Source organism: Salvelinus namaycush, chromosome 28, assembly GCF_016432855.1.
Source record: "Salvelinus namaycush isolate Seneca chromosome 28, SaNama_1.0, whole genome shotgun sequence".
In the NCBI taxonomy this organism is placed as follows: Eukaryota; Metazoa; Chordata; class Actinopteri; order Salmoniformes; family Salmonidae; genus Salvelinus; species Salvelinus namaycush.
In genome coordinates, this window is record NC_052334.1 from 32172443 (window position 1) to 32188936 (window position 16494).

A 16494-nucleotide genomic window follows, 5' to 3' on the forward strand; every position below is an offset into this window, starting at 1 on the left:
GCTACCGATCCAGAAATATACAAAGTGTAAAACAACATGAATTATTCTATGTCCTGTCTCTCGTGCAAAGCCGAATTCACGCTTGCCAGTTCAAACCTTTTTAAAGATGAGAATATGGCAGCGACTGGAATTATACATGAGTAGCAAAGTGAAAGAATATATAGGCCACCTTTTGCCTTGATGATAGCATCAGACTGACGTATGGGATACAGAAAATATATCTGATGTACAGAATGTCTAGGTTTAAAGTAAAACTGAACCCATAGATTGGGCACAAAGTAGGCTACATCTTTGGCTACTGAATACCTATATGTTGGTGTATTTGTGTGGTGGAGGGTGTATTTGTATGCACATAAGTTGAAACATCTCTGCAGTATTCATTGATTGTGATAAGGGCCATATGTCAGGCACTGCAGCCTCCACGGCCCAAACAGAGATGAGCGCTAATATCAATCCCAGTTGCAGAATCCCAGCACAGGACACTGTGTGATGCATGAGCCATTTAGCAGCCACCGCTAACAGGACATGATTATTACCAGCCTTTAAACAGCAGGTTTCTCAAAATGTCAGACCACCACGACACTGAATACAGATGCACAACTCCAGTCAGGAATGAGAAAATAATTCATCTGGACCACTAGGGCATGTGGTCGGGGAAAACTCCTTGCCCTATTCATGAACTGAAACCTTTTAGCACATAGTCCATGTTACGGGTAACAACAACAGACAGAAAATGTTCAATAATTCAGCAATACATGACAGTAGATGTAAACAAACACAATGGAATCCTGTGGTATGTCTTTCATTCTCCTTCCTTCCTTCCGTCCGTCCGTCCGTCCGTCCGTCCGTCCTTCCTTCCTTCCTTCCTTCCTTCCTTCCTTCCTTCCTTCCTTCCTTCCTTCCTTCCTTCCTTCCTTCCTTCCTTCCTTCCTTCCTTCCTTCCTTCCTTCCTTCCTTCCTTCCTTCCTTCCTTCCTTCCTTCCTTCCTTCCTTCCTTCCTTCCTTCCTTGCTTCCCTGTGGAGATAATAGCATGCTGAGGCAGGTGTACTTTCAGAAACACCATTATACCGCCTAATGAGAGGCCCAGTGAATCCCCCTGGTGTCCCCAGTCTTATCGGGCCCTGCATCGGACAGACCAGGGAGATAACCTCCATCCATCTTCATGACTGTCTGCTTTATTGCCTTAGCAGAGTGCAGGACCACAGCCCTCCTCAGCAGAGAAAGACAATATTTGCTTTAGTCATTGCAAAGGGCGATTGATAGATTGTTACACAGTGGCTGTAGGTGGCTTTTCCTGGGACAGGTAGGTAAACACAGGATTCTCAAAAATGGGAGTTGCACAGAAAAACAATAATAATATTTACCCAAACAATCTCTTCAGGATTTTCTCAGACAGCGCTACATTTCTGTATGAAATGGTCAAACAAGTATCAATTTATGTCCAAATCTATACTGTAACTCCTGACAGACAAATAAGCAAATCTGTCCATCAGAATGCTATAGAATACGTTATTCACTATAGGCTTGAAAAGACAGCAAATAAGAGAGTTCCTACAGGTCACAGTGTGGGGATCACTCTGAAACAGCCCATACCATGGTTGTGCATTTTGATGTTGCTGTGACTCATCAGTCTTGACACAGAATTAACTCTTAACACACCTGTCTGAGCCCCCGTCCCAGTTTGTCCTACAATATCCGACCCCGTCTTTACCAATGATGTGTATGAACCCTGGATTGCTGATGCTATTTAATGGCCAATAAGAGGCCTTGAAGCCACCGCCCACCATTTTGGCACTCCCTAAAAGGAGCAGTCCGCCATAGGAATTATTAGAATTCTACAGTATTTAAATAAAATGTTTCAAGGACAAAATTAAGTTTGAAATATTTATTTGTTGTAGTGGGGACAGTAACATTAGTACTCTCTATACGCTATATTTTTATTTTACATTTTCATGTTCAGTTCCCTAAATATAAGTATGCATTAAGGTGTCTAATATAATATACTTGCCAACAGTGAACGTAGACATTAATACATGCATTTCTATTGCTTCAAAAAAAAAATACAATATAGGAGTATCAAGATGGCTGCATGGTGGCTTCAAAACAGCAGCCCCTGTCTGTCATCTAGGGTTAATACATATTATTGGTCTTTATAATTAGGAATAAATGCAGCCTCGCACACACACACGCACACACACAGTCTACCCGGGACACCCCGCCACACACAGAGTCATGCTGATGAGTTCTCAGATGAGGTCATGTTGCCCCTCTCATGAGGTCATTTCATCCTCTGCCGTTGCTGACAGAGGTCAGGGGTCAGACTTTGTGAGGGAGATTACTCAGCAGGTCACTGACACCAACACCAGCAGCCACTCTACATTTCCCCTGCTATTAGCAATCTCACTGATAACATTCCTGTTTTTCTGTGTGTGTGTGTGTGTGTGTGTGTGTGTGTGTGTGTGTGTGTGTGTGTGTGTGTGTGTGTGTGTGTGTGTGTGTGTGTGTGTGTGTGTGTGTGTGTGTGTGTGTTCCACTCTGTGAACATCTTCTCGCCAATGAAACATAATTTATTCATCAGCTTCTTCAAAAACAAAAATGCAACACACACACACACACAGTTTCGAGCTGGGATACAACATTCTTAGATAATAGTATAATTGTACATTCAGGTCTGAATAATGTATAGTACATAAAGTACAATAAATGTCAGATCATCTCTCCTCACACACGCCATATTGTATGCTCGTCTCTTCCTCTCCTCCTTAGAGTCATTGGTAGTCTGTTCTCAGCATGCCTCAGGATTCCTGACTAGCAATCTGTTTCTCATCTCCGGAAATAAACACAGAATAATTGCCATGCAACTTGAACCACGACATTGATAAACGTATTTAAAGCGGATTTGAGGGAGAAAATGATCTGAAAATGTGACGAGTGTAGCTCCATAAATGTTTGTGAACGGGAAGCGAGGTCACTGAAAGAATCATAATTCTCCCAGACAAAGAGATCTAACTGATGAGGTAACCAGAGATATCTCTAAAACACAGACACTGTAATAAATCAGCTAACCTTCGGCACAGCACCGAGAGTAACCAACCACCTCACTCTCCTACCCAACACAGAAAGAAGAGAGAGGAGAAAACTGCATTGAGTTTGTTTATTCATTCTCCTTACATCCCAGTTGCTGAAATCACCCTGCTATCAGCCACGGGCATTTCAATAAAAAGAATAAGGAAGATTTCCAAGTGGTTTGTGAGATGGTCGTTTTATCTTAAACAAACGCTGGCGGTTAGCTTTATAATAACCCGCAGATTTGGCAGCCCGTTGGGATGCATGCACTGACTCACACCAGGGGGAAACCAGAGAGAGAGAGAGAAAGAGAAAGTTTAGAGAGAGAATTGGTCCTCAGAGAGCACCATCTATAGGGAATAAAGCATAGCACATAGGCGGTAAATCATGACACGGTATGTTGTCTTTGCATTGGGATTGGCCTATCCATAGGACTAAGACATCAAACTAAATGGGTTTGTTACAACCTGATTACAACTTTAGTGAGCTACAGTTGTTACAGACTGAAATGTCCCAGGGAGTACAGCCCCTGGGGATGCTTTTGGATATGTAGAAAACAACATTTCTATCTCAATTAAGCTACCTGCTGAAAGATGCATCTGCAAACACACAGAAGCCCTTTGCAATCAGCCTATAAATACTACACTGCAGTCAATCTATTCTCCATCCCAAAATAACTCTCTTTTCCGCAGAGGGAGTCAGATAACAATACCTAATTGTCACCAAATTACAAAATCCCCATGGACAATTGACGCTTCCCTAAACAATTAAGTGCATTATTTGTGGAGGCGATAGGGAGCTATCAAATACAGGCCAAGCCAACTAGTACTGTAGCAGGACAAACAGCTGAATAACAGCCTCTCTCAGTAAGTCTACTCCACCTGCCTATACAGCTGCATGGGATGACCTCATTGTCACACTGCAAAGGAATGTCCTCAAAATTGAGCAGCAAGAGACATGTTCGGTTTGTGTAGATTTAGACACTGCATGTCTGAAATGAGCACTCTGACTCTGACTTAATAGCATAGCCTTTTAAGCTGTGCTTGTGACTATTCAATACATACAGCTACAAGGAGCACCTCTCTGTCATTCTGTATGGCCAAACTAATGTTTTCAGGGCTGCAAAAGCAGGATTTGAGTCATACTTTTGTTGGTACTGACATAGCAGTAAGACAGTAGTGCTCACTTTCTCTCTGTAAGACCCTGTAGTCAGACTAGCTGAGGAGAAGCAACGGTAAAGCCAAAGACTTTTAGAACTAACCCAAGATAGACCACAGCCTGTTGTTTCCAATGGGAGCAAATTAATCATAGTGTGTAGAAGAAGCAAGGAAGCCGGCAGAGCCAAGCACGCGCTAGAGAGATCCTATTGGCGTGTTCTTGCATGTATTTGTATATTTCCATTAGGAAAACCTACTCTGTGAAGTGCGGGTGTGCAATAACTCAATTCGCCCTTGCACTGCTTCTAAACAACCAAAACAATTGAAACATTGGCAAAGGGTCACATCTACAAAACAGAGTATAGTTTTGGGAACAGAAAAGTGTATTGAGATCAAATGTTGTATCGATGAGAAAATGTGCAGAATGGCGGCCAAAATCCATCTTCTCCCACTGCCGTCCACTGGGCTTCCTCTCATCGCCATATTTGGTGGTGAGTGGAAATGACAACCGGATGCTTCAGATTTAAACATCCGGTGAAACATCTGGCTCATGTTTCTATCTGTGGTAGAGCTGTGGTAGTGAGTGAGGAACATGGTGGCCCTCTCTAGTCTGTGTCAAGCACCTCACTGGGGTACTGTAACATGTGAAGTGACACTGGCGAGTCACACAACCCTGTCTTATTTACACTACAGTCTGCAATTAATCCCTCTGATCTGACAGTGATACTCACTGAGGGCAGGCGAAGGCATGGGAGAGGATGGGAGCGGAGAAATGGGAGAGAAGGAAGAGAGGAGAGAGGGGGAGGCATGAGAAGGGAAGCAAGGATGAGTGATGGATTTTCTGAAAGGGGGGGGGTGAGAATTCGAATGTCCTGTCTTTTTAAAAACGTATAATCTTGATGATTGCCTTTCTGTTGCGACATTCACACCTAGTCTGAAGTTTGACATGTCACGCCCTGGCCATAGTGTCACGCCCTGGCCTTAGTATTCTTTGTTTTCTTTATTATTTTAGTTAGGTCAGGGTGTGACATGGGGAATGTTTGTGTTTTGTCGTTTTGGGTGGTTATATGGTAAAGGGGGTGTTGGGTTTAGTGTATGAGTTTGTTGAGTGAATGTTTCTAGGTATGTCTATGGTTGAGTGAATGTTTCTAGGTATGTCTATGGTTGCCTGAGTGGTTCTCAATCAGAGACAGATGTCTTTCATTTGTCTCTGATTGGGAGCCATATTTAAGGCAGCCATAGGCATCATGCATTTGTGGGTAATTGTCTGTGTCTATGTTGCATGTTTGCACTTAGGTTTTGATAGCTTCACGTTCGTCTATTTGTTGTTTTGTTTAGTTTTTTTCTTCTTCGAAATAAAGAGAAGATGTATTTTTCACACGCTGCGCCTTGGTCCTCTCTCTCTCCCATTGACGATCGTGACAGAATTACCCACCAATCTAGGACCAAGCGGCGTGTCAAGTGGCAACAGGACCCACCTACACAGGATTTCTGGACATGGGAGGACGAATTAGATGGTAAGGGACCTTGGGCTCAACCAGGAGAATATCGCCGCCCCAAAGCTGAGCTGGAGGCAGCAAAAGCAGAGAGGCGGCGATATGAGGAGGCAGCACGGAAGCAAGGCTGGAAGCCCGCGAGTACAACCCAAAATTTTCTTGGGGGGGGGCTAAGAGGTAGTGGGCCGAGGGCAGGTAGGAGACCTGCGCCCATTTCCCAGGCTAACCGTGGAGAGCGGGAGTACGGGCAGACACCGTGTTACGCAGTAGAGCGCACGGTGTCTCCTGTACGTGTTCATAGCCCGGTGCGGGTTATTCCACCTCCCCGCACTGGTAGGGCTAGATTGGGCATTGAGCCAGGTGCCATGAAGCCGGCTCAACGCGTCTGGTCTCCAGTGCGTCTCCTCGGGCCGGCATACATGGCACCAGCCTTACGCATGGTGTCCCCGGTTCGCCTACATAGCCCGGTGCGGGTTATTCCACCTCCCCGCACTGGTCGGGCGACGGGGAGCATTCAACCAGTAAGGTTGGGCAGGCTCGGTGCTCAAGGGAGCCAGTACGCCTGCACGGTCCGGTATTTCCGGCGCCACCTCCCCGCCCCAGTCCAGTTCCACCAGTGCTTACACCACGCAACAGGCTTCCAGTGTGTCTCCAGAGCCCTGTTCCTCCTCCACGCACTCGCCCTATGGTGCGTGTCTCCAGCCCGGTACCACCAATTCCGGCACCACGCACCAAGCCTCCTGTGCGTCTCCAGAGTCCTGTGCATCCTGTTGCTGCTCCCCGCACTAGCCCTGAGATGCGTGTCCCCAGCCCGGTACCACCAGTTCCGGCACCACGCACTAGGCCTAATGTGCGTATCCAGGGTGCAGTATGCCCTGTTCCTTCTCCCCGCACTAGCCTTCAGGTGCGTGTCCCCAGCCCGGTACCACCAGTTCCGGCACCACGCACCAGGCCTACAGTGCGCCTCAGCCGGCCAGAGCTGCCCGTCTGCCAAGCACCATCTGAGCCATCCGTCTACCCAGCGCCATCTGAGCCATCCGTCTACCCAGCGCCATCTGAGCCATCCGTCTGCCCAGCGCCATCTGAGCCATCCGTCTGCCCAGCGCCATCTGAGCCATCCGTCTACCCAGCGCCATCTGAGCCATCCGTCTGTCCCGAGCCGTCAGAGCCGTTCGTCAGTCAGGAGCCGCTAGAGCCATTCGTCAGTCAGGATCTGCCAGAGCCGCCAACCAGACAGGATCTGCCAGAGCCGCCAACCAGACAGGATCTGCCAGAGCCGCCAACCAGACAGGATCTGCCAGAGCCGCCAACCAGACAGGATCTGCCAGAGCCGCCAACCAGACAGGATCTGCCAGAGCCGCCAACCAGACAGGAGCTGCCAGAGCCGCCAGCCAGCCAGGAGCAGCCAGAGCCGCCAGCCAGCCAGGAGCAGCCAGAGCCGCCAGCCAGCCATGAGCAGCCAGAGTCGCCAGCCAGCCATGAGCAGCCAGAGTCGCCAGCCAGCCATGAGCAGCCAGAGTCGCCAGCCAGCCATGAGCAGCCAGAGTCGCCAGCCAGCCAGGATCTTCCAAAGCCGCCAGCCAGCCAGGATCTTCCAGAGCCGCCAGTCAGCCAGGATCTACCAGAGACACCGAAGCGGATATTGACAATGGTGGAGTGGGGGCCACGTCCCGCACCCGAGCCGCCGCCATATTAAGGCCCACCCCGGACCCTCCCTTTATGTGTCAGGTTTTGCGGCCGGAGTCCGCACCTTTTTGGGGGGGGTACTGTCACGCCCTGGCCTTAGTATTCTTTGTTTTCTTTATTATTTTAGTTAGGTCAGGGTGTGACATGGGGAATGTTTGTGTTTTGTCGTTTTGGGTGGTTATATGGTAAAGGGGGTGTTGGGTTTAGTGTATGAGTTTGTTGAGTGAATGTTTCTAGGTATGTCTATGGTTGAGTGAATGTTTCTAGGTATGTCTATGGTTGCCTGAGTAGTTCTCAATCAGAGACAGATGTCTTTCATTTGTCTCTGATTGGGAGCCATATTTAAGGCAGCCATAGGCATCATGCATTTGTGGGTAATTGTCTGTCTATGTTGCATGTTTGCACTTAGGTTTTGATAGCTTCACGTTCGTCTATTTGTTGTTTTGTTTAGTTTTTTTCTTCTTCGAAATAAAGAGAAGATGTATTTTTCACACGCTGCGCCTTGGTCCTCTCTCTCTCCCATTGACGATCGTGACACATAGAGAGGCTTTTATTCTCTATTTGGGTTAGGTCAGGGTGTGACTAGGGTGGACATTCTAGTTTTGTATTTCTATGTTTTGGCCGGGTATGGTTCTCAATCAGGGACAGCTGTCTATCGTTGTCTCTGATTTGGAATCATACTTAGGCAGCCTTTTTTCCTTTGGTGTTTGTGGGTAGTTGACTTTGTTAGTGGCACTATAGCCCTAGTAAGCTTCACGGTCGTTTCTTTGTTTCTTGTTTTGTTGGCGGCATTCGAAATAAAATAAAATGTACGCTCACGATGCTGCACCTTGGTCTTGTCATTTCCACCTAGACGACGGCCGTGACATGACATTCATCAAGTTCGTGATTTGTTTTGAGTAGTTTTATTGAAAGGAATCAAAGTGGCGTTTAGACGACATCTGCAGAATGGGTTTTCTCATTCAAAGGAGACTGAAATGTATTGAGCAATCAAAGCCTAACCATTAAACGTCTCTAATAGCTTGAATGTTTTTCCAACTGATGAGGAACCAGAAACAGTTCAGTAATGGTATTTTATTTTATTGTGGTTATGATCTCCTCTAATCTTATCTGGTGGAGCTTCATCCCCAGACAGTCTCCAGCCTCAGGCTACAGCCCATCTACACACGGTGATAATGTCACTTTCCCAAAGGGGAAAATAAAGATGGCATTTTCTTACAAGACATGCTCTATGTGATCAATCAAAGTGATAGATCCAGTAGATAACATGAACGTGTTCAGATGGAAATACATGTGCTGTGTGTGTGTGTGACAGAGAGAGATTGAGAGAGAGAAGGAAAGAGAAGAGAGAGAGAGAGGACAGTGGGAGGAGAGAGCGCGAGAGAGAAGGAGTAAGACAGACGGCGAGAGTAGAGAGAGACATGGCCGCTGGCTAGAAAGGTGGAGATCAATTAGAGCAGACGGCAGGGTGTCTGCAGGAAGAGAAGCTGCCAAATGAGTGCCATCTATTCAACATGGCAGCCATGCTGATAATGAGGAGTAAAATTAATAATGCCACTTTACAATAACTGCTGCGTTGGCAGAAAGCGTACGCAACACTCCTCACACTTCACACAAACAAATGGACTGGCTATAGGAGAGCTGGAACAGAAAGAAAGAGAGAGAGAGAACTGGAGTTGGGAAATAAAAAGAGATGTGGAGGGCACATCTAATGTTCCTCTAATCGCAGAGATATTTCAAAGTAAAAGAAAGTGGTGCTCTTTGAAAAACAAAGTACAGTCATTCCTTTTCTTCTCAAACAGCTGTGATTAAAGAGTCAGAGTGCCCAGAGCTGGCAGGAACCACTGTACCACTCCAGGTTATGCAAAGATGCCCACATCAGGTAAATCAATATGCATGGCTGAGTTCAACAACAAGTAAAGAAGGAGAACACAATAGCAATGGAAAAACAATCCCAAGAGAGTACATTTCAAATGGAAAAGGCTGAAATAGCATGGAGTGACGGAGAGAGCAATGGAAAACACTTGACTACTAACAGATCTTTGGATGTGGCAGTCCATGGAGTGGTTTGAGTGGCACAGATATTACCTGGAGGTATGGAATGATTGAGGGAGGGAAAGATGGACAGGTGGAGAGGGCTCCATTCTGCCCCCAGGCCTAGTGGCACAGCACAACCAGGTCGAAGTAATGAGCTGGGCTGCCTGCCACCACACAGAGCTACTCTGCTGCCGGACTCAGTTGAGTCAAACGAATGATTCTATACCTACAGTGTCTTCAGAAAGTACTCAGACCCCTTGACTTATTACACATTGTGTTATGTTACAGCCTTCTGGATTACACACAATACCACATGATGACAAAGTGAAAACAGTTTTTTTTTTTTTTACATTTTTGCAAATGTAAAAAAAAAAAAACGTATTTACATAAGTATTCAGACCCTTTGCTATGAGACTCGAAAATGAGGTCAGGTGCATCTCGTTTCCATTGATCATCCTTGAGATGTTTCTACAACTTGATTTGAGTCCACTTGTGGTAAATTCAATTGATTGGATATATGAGCAAAAACCAAGCCATGAGGTCGAAGGAATTGTCCGTAGCGCTCCGAGACAGGATTGTGTCGAGGCACAGATCTGGGGAAGGGTACCAAAACCTTTTTGCAGCATTGAAGGTCCCCAAGAACACAGTGGCCTCCATCATTCTTAAATGGAAGAAGTTTAGAACCACCAAGACTCTTCCTAGAGCTGGCCACCCGGATAAACTGAGCAATTGGGGGAAAAGGGCCTTGGTCAGGGAGGTGACCAAGAACCCGATGGTCACTCTGACAGAGCTCTGGAATTCCTCTGTGGAAATGGGAGAACATTCCAGAAGGATAACCATCTCTGTGGCACTCCACCAAATGAGGCCTTTACAGTAGAGTGGCCAGACGGAAGCCACTCCTTAGTAAAAGTCACATGACAGCCCACTTGGAGTTTCCCAAAAGGCAACTAAAGACTCTCATACCATGAGAAACAAGATTCTCTGGTCTGATGAAACCAAGATTGAACTCTTTGGCCTGAATGCCAAGCATCACGTCTGGAGGAAACCTGGCACTATCCCTATGATGAAGCATTGTGGTGAAAGCATCATGCTGTGGGGATGTTTTTAGCGGTAGACCCTGGGAGACAAGTCAGGATCGAGGGAAAGATGAACAGAGTAAAGTACAGAAAGATGCTTGATGAAAACCTGCTCCAGAATGCTCAGGACCTTAGACTGGGGTGAAGGTTCACCTTCCAACAGGACAACGACCCTAAGCACACAGGCAAGGCAACACAGGAGTGGCTTCGGGACAAGTCTCTGAATGTCCTTGAGTGGCCCAGCCAGAGCCCGGACTTGAATCCGATCGAACATCTCTGGAGAGACCTGAAAATAGCTGTGCAGCAATGATCCCCATCCAACCTGACAGAACTTAAGAGGATCTGCAGAGAAGAATTGGAGAAACTCCCCAAGTACAGGTGTGCCAAGCTTGTAGCGTCACACGCAAGAAGACTCAAGGCTGTAATCGCTGCCAAAGGTGCTGCCACAAAATACTGAGTAAAGGGTCAGAATACTTATGTAAATGTAATATTTCAGTTTTTTACTGTTAATACAGTACCAGTCAAATGTTTGGACACACCTGCTCATTCTCATTCTGTTTTTTTTTTTTTTTTACTATTTTCTACATTGTAGAATAATATTGAAGACATCAAAACTATGAAATAACACATATGGAATCATGTAGTAATCAAAAAAGTGTCAAACAAATCCAAATATCTGTTATATTTGAGATTCTTCAAAGTAGCCACCCTTTGCCTTGATGACAGCTTTGCACACTCTTGGCATTATACCACCATGTATTTTTATTTTTTTCCCCACCAAGATTTACATGATTAAAAACGCCACTGTGTGTAGTGGACACATTCACCTAATCTCAGTTAACCCATAACTGTCAGTCCACGAGAGATTACATACACCACTCTCTCACACTTTCTTTGCCTCTGTTAAACTGTCTAAACACGCAAGTATGGCCTGCTCAGAATACCTATCAATGGACTTCAGGCAAACCCCCTTTCTCACCTTCTAACCCCAATTTTGCCTGACAATAACACTGAGCCTGACAGTTTTAATATGGCACTACTTCTGCTGTGGCTATCCTCTCACTTTCCCACTGTCTTCTAGGCTATTCTCTCTCTCCCTCCCTCCCTCCCCCTCTATCTATCCTCCTATCTCTCTAGATAAACAGTGGACTCTGCCTTATTTCAGAAGTGTTGAGGGACTTCATCTCCTCCCTCCTCTCCTAAGTGATATAAGTGTTATAATGAGAGATTGCAGATAGCCCTGGTCTGGTCGGAGCAGTCCTTAGCTCTTTAGCCTGAGAGCAGTGGCGGAGTGAGGACCCCAGTGAAGACTGTCACATTAAAGAGATCATTAGCTTGTAGTCTATTGTGATTACAGTCCTACAAAATTATGACTGGAAGATGATTTCAGTCTTTGTCGATGTCTGTTTCTGAGTTCCCAAACCATCATTGTGTGATTTTTAACACCCTCTGGCCAGCCCAAGTGTGGATCAACGAGGTGATCAAATCCCAACAGAGAAGCTTTCCCTACGCATCAGCATAGCCGCCAAACACTGATGCTGTTTGGGCATCTCTGGGTGCCCATGGTCATCATGATACACATAATAATGAGCGTAAATCGGCAGAAGGGGAAAAACTGATCGATTTCCTAAACCCATGCCGCTCCCCATCCCAAGCCCTGCGGATATCTGTATTCCCTAAATGTGTGTCCGTCTTATTTGTTTACAATCAATTTAGCATCCCAACGGCGTAAAGAGATAGAGGGTGTTCAATACTCACTTCTGGTGTACAGTTCAGTGGCCACATCTCGGCTGCACCCCTGAGCGGGCGGAACGGGAGGAAGGAGCGAGACACATGCTCAGTGGAATTCTAACTAGACCTAAAAGCTGAGGCAGAGAGATACTGGAGCTCTCATTATGAACCAGTAGACAAAGTTTAGCAGAGGGAGAGAGAGCAAAGGGCGCCTGTTATTTTCTCTCTCTCTCTCTCGGCTTTATTGGCATGGGAAATATAAATCATATATATATCAAAAGTATGTGGACACCCCTTCAAATTTCAGCCAAATCCGTTGCTGAGAAGTGTATGAAATTGAGCACACATAGAGTACACAGCCATGCAATCTCCATAGATACACATTGGCATTAGAATGGCATTACTGAAGAGCTCAGTGACCCTCAAAGGATGCCACCTTTCCAACAAGTCAGTTCGTCAAATTTCTGCCCTGCTAGGGCTGCCCCGGTCAACTGTAAGTGTTGTTATTGTGAAGTGGAAACGTCTCGGAGCAACAACGGATCAGCCGCAAAGTGGTAGGCCACACAATCTCTCTGAACAGGACTGCCGAGTACTGAAGCGCCATTGGACTCTAGAGCAGTGGAAACGTGTTCTCTAAAGTGATGAATCACGCTTCACCATCTGGCAGTCTGACAGACGAATCTGAGAGACGGATTAATTTGGCAGATGCCAGGAGAATGCTACCTGCCCAAATGCATAGTGCCAACTGTAAAGTTTGGTGGAGGAGGAATAAGGGTTAGGGTCTGTTTTTCATGGTTTGGGTTAGGCCCCTTAGTTCCAGTGAAGGGAAATCTTAACGCTACAGCATACAACGGCATTCTAGGCGATTCTGTGCTTCCAACTTTGTGGCAACTGTTTGGGGAAAGCCCTTTCCTGTTTCAGCATGACAATGCCCCCATGCTCAAAGCGAGGTCCATACAGAAATGGTTTGTTGAGGTCGGTGTGGAAGATCTTGACCGGCCTGCACAGAGCCTTGACCTCAAACCCATTGAACACCTTTGGGATGAATTGGAATGCAGACAGTGAGCCAGGCCTAATCGCCCAACATCAGTGCCCGACCTCACTAATGTTCTTGTGGGTGAATGGATGCAAGTCCCTGCAGCAATATTCCAACATCTAGTGGAAAGCCTTCCCAGAAGAGTGGAGGCTGTTATAGCAGCAAAGGGGGGACCAACTCCATATTAATGCCCATGATTTTGGAATGAGATGATCGACAAGCAGGTGTCCACATACTTTTGCTCATGTGGTGTATGTTTACATTGCCAAAGCAAGTGAAATAGACAGTAAACAAAAAGGAAATAAACAAGGGAAATAAACAATCAGAAATTAACAGTAAATATTACTCACAAAAGTTTTTAAAGAATATAGACAAATCAAATGTTATATGATTGGCAATGTACAGTGTTGTAACAATAAGCAAATAGATAAAACTAGGTTGTATTTACGTACAATTTTGTTTGTGCTCCGCTGGTTGTCCTTGTGGCAAAAGGTCACAAATCTTGCTGTGGTGGCACACTGTGGTACTTCACTTAAAATATATATGGGGTCTGTAGGGTCTGTTTGAATTTTGTGAACAGAGTCCCAGTACCAGCTGGCTGAAGGGACTATTCTCTAGGTTCATCTGTAGGTGAGGGCTTTTTTTATGGAAGGTTTGGGAATTGCTTTCTTTAAGGTGGTTGTAGAATTCAATTGATATTTTCTGGATTTTTATCATTAGTGGGAATCGTCCTAATTCTGCTCTGCATGCATTATTAGGTGTTTTACGATGTACACAGAGGATGTTTTTACAGAATTCTGTATGCAGTCTCAATTTGGTGTTTGTCACATTTTGTGAATTCTTGGATGGTGAGTGGACCACAGATCTCACATCCATAGAGGGCAATGGCTTCTATAACTGATTCAAGTATTTTTAGCCAGATCCTAATTCGTATGTCAAATGTTATGTTCCTTTTGATGGCGTAGAAAGGCCATCAAAAGAGATCGTTCACAGCTTTATGGAAGTTCCCTGTGGTGCTGATGTTTAGGTCGAGGTAGGTATAGTTTTTGCTTTGCTCTAGGGCAACAGTGTTTAGGTGGAATTTGTATTTGTGTTCCTGGCAATTGGACCTTTTTTGGAAGACCATTATTTTGTCAGGGCCCAAGTCTGATAGAATCCGTACAGAAAATCTAGCTGCTTTTGTAGGCCCTCCTTGGTTGGGGACAGAAGCACTAGGTAATCTGCAAACAGTAAACATTCGACTTCAGAGTCTAGTAGGGTGAGGCCGGGTGCTTCAGACTGTTCGAAAGCCCTCGCCAATTCGTTTATATAAATGTTGAAGAGGGTGGGGCTCAAGCTGCATCCCTGTCTCACCCCCCGGCCCTCCCCCTCTCTCTCGTGGTCTCTCTCTCTCTCTCGTGCTCTCTCTGTCTAACTTTTTATTTCTCTTTCTCTCTGAAACAGCAGGATGAGCATGCAGAGTTGGCATCAGGCCTCAGAGGGTATCAGCGGCAGACAGGCACACTCAGGCAGTCTCGCTTTGCTGCAGATTGCCATCGAGGGCCTAGGAGGACGAGGTGGGGGTGCGAGGAGGGAGAGGGGGGTATGGGGGATAACGGAGCGAGGTAGCAGTACAATGAGACCTCAGAGCTCTGAGAGGTCTTCCAAAGAATGGACCCACATGGACACTTATAGACACTCCCCCCACACATGCTCCAATACAGAATAAAGTTATTATGAGGTGAGGTAAGGACAGAACCATGAGACTAGACAGGGTTCTATCTCTTTAAAGCTCTCTGTCAGTGGAACCACTCCTTGTAAAAGAAAATCACCACCATTTTAAGTTGGTTTCAAGAGTGCTTACCTCCACATTCAAGAGGATGAGAGGAGTTATATATTTAATTTTCAATAGCCTATTGCTTTCATAGACTTGATACTCCTGTCAAAGTATTGCTCTAAGCACAAAACATCTGCAGCTTCATACAGCAGATGTGTCTAGATTTTCATTTTCCACCGGACAATCGAGCATTCGTCTATGGCTCAGAAGTTTGTAATGAGAAAACGCTGCGGGTATTTTAACATTGTGTGTAGTAGAGAGAGCTAACTACTCACTGCGAAGAAGCACTTTGAAGCTTCAGTAGACATAGATGCACCTAGCAAAGATACTGCTGCAGAGCATTTAAGCATTACCCTGCAAAAAATCTATCTATTCTTCCCTCGTCCACTCACTCTCCCAAAAGCTCTCTCTCGCTCCCAGCCCATTTCACCATCTCCCCATCTCTCTTTTCCTCCCTCCCTCCCTCCCTCCCTCCCGCTGTTGTTACTATTCAGAGGGGCTGGTGTAGTGAGGGGGCTGAAAGTGGAGCTGACAGCCAGGTAACAAGCCTAGAGAAATGGGACACAGGTGTAGAGGGAGATTGGGGGGCAGGTAGGGCTCAGGGGAGACCAGGGAGGGCGAACCAAAATCAATAAGGACCACAGACCCAGAATGTAAAGTAGGGGCAACCAACAAGTACAGCAAAGAGGGATCAGCAACTTTACTGGAATGAGAATGCCAGTGTCTTTCTGGTGCCTTTGTGACTGCTGCAACTGTGGCAAACAGTGGCATACAGTACACACAGGCAGACTCTGCCATTAACTAATGTGTACATTAACTGTGTCACTGACATGTGTTCGCTCATTCCCTCGTTACAATGCTGAGTTGTGAGCCGGGGTCTCTGGATCTGTATTTGCTATAGCCAAGTCACCTGACAATCACTGTCATGCCAGAGGAGTTGGCTAAAGCTAGAGCTAAGCTACTGAGTTGTTTCAGGATACCAAAATCTTCATGACTTAACAAAGAGCAAACACAGTCTGCAGTACATTATATAAGGCACTTCTGAATGCTGGCCTCCTTTTTATTCCAAACCAGAAGAGGAGCTGGGATAGGAGGTGATAACGGGGCACCATACATTTGGTATGGAAATGAAAAATGGCAACACAATGGTGAAATATTAACACTCTAATTAATGGCTAAAAATAGGCAGCAGAAGCTTTGAGTCCATGCCATACACCGGCTGGTTCCCCAGGTCTCTCTCTGAGTACGGTGGGAGAGGAGGGACACACTGATAACACATAGCAGTCACACAGTAAGAAAAGGAAAACTCATCTCCTTGGCTAATATAAACTCAGCAAAAAAAGAAACGTCCTCTCACTGTTAACTGCGTTTATTTTCAGCAAACTTAACATG